Genomic DNA, 4,736 nt, shown 5'->3' on the forward strand with positions numbered 1-4,736 from the left:
CTGAACAGGTACTGGAAAACATCTTGTACAGCCTCAGAAATGCTTTTCGGTAGCTGATCCTGGTGGCTTAGTGCACGAGGCTGCCTCACCAAGGAGTGGGCTGTGCCTCAGAGCAGGCAGAAAACAACCAGGCAGAAAATGGCTTCGTCTTACTCTAAGCTTGAAATGCTCCTGGTTTGCAGGGGTTGGTCTCTGGTGATCTTTAAGACCAAACCTAAATGTCTATATATATGAAAGTTTTTCATGCAATAAGCTTTTAGTGGCTGTGTGCTGTAAGCCAACTGCCATGGGCTTTGATTTATCAGTGTTTGGAGGAGGATAGGAAGAAAAAGCGTATCAGGGAGAAGAGAGTTTTATAACCTCAGCTTCTCACCAGTAGGCAAGCAATGTGGCATTAAGACAATGAGGAGTCTCAGAATTAATCACCCTCATTTCTTTTCTGTGAGACCAGTTGTTATAAACCAGGGATGGGCAAACTACCTCCTATAGCCGTATCTGACTCACAAACAAACCCAGCTCATGGTCAATCTTGCTCACTGCATCCTTTTCAAATAAAGTTTTATTGAACCACAGCCACATACATTTGCTTACATATTGTCTATGGTTGTATTCACACTAAAATGGCAGAGTTGAATAGTTGAAACCACAGCTACATGGCTCTCAAAGCCTAAAATATTTATTCCCCAGCCCCCAGTGGAAAAACTTGACTGAGTCCCGAAAAAGTTTTCTCAGTCCCGTGAAGTTTACTGAGCAATGTGATAAGTATGCTGGTATCACATAGAGCAAGGATGTGTTCAGTATGTCATCTGGGCACATCCAGAACTAAGCATTTCTTAGTAGGGATTGGTAGGCAGGAGAAACTTAGGGCCACGTAGAGTGGTGGACAGTTTTTGATTGAACCTTGGCATAACTTAGTGTGTCCCTTTTCTAGGAGAGCTCATGTTTATAGCTGTACACACGAGGCAAAATGATGCAATTCAGCAGTGATTGAAGGCAGAGCAGGTTCCTCCCACATCTGCTTTTCTTGGCAACTGGATAGCAGTCAGTGTGAAAGGGGACGGAGAAATGTCATGGATTCAGGCTCTTGGAGGCAGCAATTAGAAGCACTGGATGTGATGAACACCTAGCTAATACACGATTGGGCCATAAAATAAAATGTTGAATGAAAAATGAGATCTATAATGCCAAACTGTTTGTCAATTAAAAATATATGCATGCAAATCAATAATTTGCATCTTTTATACCACTTATAAGCAAAAAATACACATTAAACACATTACAATTGCCTTGTAGGGGAAGACAGAGTGGCTTTGGGAAATAAGAGTGAATCAATTAATAAATAAGACGGTGGAGAGGCATCACATGGACAGATGATGATACTGTGCTAAAGTGCTGATAGCAGCTGAGGACTTTAACTGACAGCACCTGAAGTCCAAGGACAACAAAATAACAACTGAAAAGAATGGGAGGAGGAAGGAAAGGAGGGTAAGGGAAGGAGGGAGAGAGGGAGAGGGAAGAAAAGAAGGGAGGGAGGGCAAAGGAAAAGAGCGAGAGAGAAGGAAAGAAGAAAGGATAGAAAGAGGAGGGGGAGAAAGTGAAGGACAGAGGGAGGAGAAGGAAGAAAGGAAGGAAGGGAGTTAGGGAGAAGGAAAGAAGGAGGAAACAAGGCTGCAAGAATCTGGAGACATAGCCGGCTTCTGTTATAGCTTTGACAAGTACGTGGGTTTGAGACCCATGATGACCTGTAAGGACTCAGCTTGCAAACAATCCAGCATCTTAATGGAGGCAGTGGTGGTAGTGATGGTGATGTGTGTGTATGTGTGTGACATGGGTAGGGGTCACAGCTGGGAAACCCAAGCCAAATGAGTTCCGTCTAGGGGTAGATAGGTTGTGAGAGTCCCAGGAAAGTTGAGGATCAAGCCAGTTGGGATTCATAGCCCAGTCAAGAACCTGCTGCTCTGGCAATGAGGGGTGAGTGTGGTGTGGGTTGGGGAGGGCTTTCGCGCTCTGGACACTCACATGGGGCATGTTGAGAGTGAGCTCTAATATAACGCTAGGTTCTGTGTGGCCCAAGGACTGAACAGAAGCCTTGGGCAACAGCGGGTTAAAGGACTTCAGAGATAATCAGCAGAGCCTGTAGGTGAATGTTCTCATCCTGTGTTTAATTTCCATTACTTGGTTTAATAATTTCTGTTCTGATGCTTATGGGGTTGTTTTGATGGTCAAATGAGATGGCTATGCATAAAAGAACTGTGGAAAAGTAAAGTACCCCTTACATCAGTTATTAATATATTTAAGCCATTTTTTAGAATATAATTTCTTCTTCCTATCCACCCATCAGCCCAGTTTGCTGGTTAGAAAGAGAAAAAGGGAGCTAGTAAAAATTCCAAGTAGCCATTTGACTCCAAAAGATGTGAGAAAAAAACATAATTGCTTTTATGTTACTTTAGTTACCTTTTTCAAAAGGAACATGTATTATTACACATAATTTTGTTCTTAAACCTCAAAAATTAAATTAGCCCCTTTCCATGGTTTTCAAACATTTTTGAGGTGCATCTCAGAACTGCCCAACCTACTGTTAACGTCAATCATGCTATCCTAGCTGCTGACAACAGAACTTTGTCCAGCCATTATCTGGCAGCGCCGGAAAAGAAGAAAAATGGAGACATTTCTAAAACTCACAAGCCAGTGGACTTCAGGTGTCAGGAAAGAAAAGGAAAGCCCACCGTGAGAATTGTTCTTGCTAACCCGACTAAGATCATATTTTTAAAGAATATGATAAATATGCTGGTATCATTTTCTATTATCAAATAATTTAGATATGTTTCTAAAATCTTTTCTCATTTAAAAATAATTTGGAAATTATGTAGGCTTTAACAAAAAAGTGAAACTCACCTGTAACCCACCACATATTCAGGGAATATACATACACATATGTATGTATATATATGTGCATATATTGCATATATTATATTCATTTTTTGCAACAACAGGTTGCAAACTATATACACAGTACTGGGTTCTGCTATTTTTTAAATACAGCCTTACATCACTAGCCCCTTTTCATGTTACTAAGTTTTCTCAATAATGTGATTGTTAAGTACCAAATAATATTTCATTATATGACTATGCCATGGTTTTTTGGAACTTTCCTATATTTAGTTTACTTATAATAGTCATAACTATTGCCAATAAGTAAAATTTTCCTAAACTTTAAAAATATAAATCTGTAATAGCATTGCTAATTGCTTCCTAGTATAGATTCATGAAATTGAAATTACCAGGACACAGTGTGTTATGACTTTCAAGTCTCTTGCTGCATGGTTCTAAGTTGCTTTTTTGAACCATTGTAATAGTGTACTCCAATTGACAGTCTATGTCCTTCCACATCCTCACCAGCACCGAGTTTCATCTTTAAAAGAATCCTGGCCAATTTGAAAAGTGCAGGGAACAAATTGCTTACTTAGTTCTTCCCCATATCCTTTTGGGGGACATTCTTTCCCCATCCATAGTCATTCTTATCAGACCTTAGAAGCATAGGCAGTATTCAGTGATGGCATGTATATTGTATGCTTCCATGTGACACCACCACATATTTTATTGCTTAAATTGTCTTTGCATTATAAAAAAGGAAAACTCCCACAATCCATGTTATTTTAGAAAATATCATATGCCAACAGCATCTTGCATACATATTACTATTCTAGAAGAAGCCAGGCTGCATTGGGTCAGGGTTTCCCTTTCAGTGATAAAAAGCTCTCTAAGGCCTATTTTCTTTTTGGATATTTGACTCCACACAGTGTCAGCCCTGTTGTAGCCAATGCAAATTAAGGAATTTATCGCCCAGAGTGTGACACCTTATGGAAGGCATATAGGAAGAACAGGGTGGGCAGCCAAGGTAAGGTAGGGAGGGATGTGGTGAAAAACACTGTGTGACTCCACCCACAATTACAGGAGACAGAAATTTACAAAGTGCATAGAACAAAGCAAAGACCAAGCAGCAGAAGATGATATTTTCCAGGGCTTGAGATATAATTTACTTCTAAATAAAAGCAGTCCCTTACATAAATGACACATTGGTTTTTCACTGTCCAGCTTTTATTGAGGAGAGAGGTAAGAATAAATTACAGAAAAAAACAAGCTTTTGGAGAGCAGGATGAAGGACCTATGTGCACAAAACCCTGGGCTCAGGGATTTAGGTTCCAGAAACCTCTAGTTAAGACTTTTGTATCTCTTACTGGATGAGGGCAGGCTCCTTCCAGAGGCACCTGCAATTTACCTGTTTACATATGACTTTGTTCTGAGATTCAATAACAGTATAGTCAAATAGTATTTTTTGTTGTTCATGAGTATGGGAGTTAAATACCCAACACAGTTGTTTTGGTTGTTTTACTGAAGAGTTATGATGTTTAAGGGGAAAAACATACTTCAGTTTGGAGGCAAGGGCTTAAATCTCTCTCAGCTAGCCGTTCCTGAAAAAGAGTTTATTCATAACTCAAGGCTCCATGACTTCCCTTTGGCAGCTCCTAGAATTGTTTGCATCATGTCCGGATGGAAACAGCCAGTCTCTGCAGGGTTTCCCTGGCAAACATTACAGAATAGTTGCTTCTGAGTCATCTCTGAGAAGGGATGCTGCAGGCGAAAGAAAAAGGCATAAACTATTATAGGCTAAGAGAAATACCTCAATTAATTTCTTGTTTTAGCAAAAGTAGAAAGTGTACACTCTCTTAACCCAC

This window comes from Cebus imitator, unplaced genomic scaffold, assembly GCF_001604975.1.
Source record: "Cebus imitator isolate Cc_AM_T3 unplaced genomic scaffold, Cebus_imitator-1.0 Scaffold83, whole genome shotgun sequence".
Lineage (NCBI taxonomy): Eukaryota > Metazoa > Chordata > Mammalia > Primates > Cebidae > Cebus > Cebus imitator.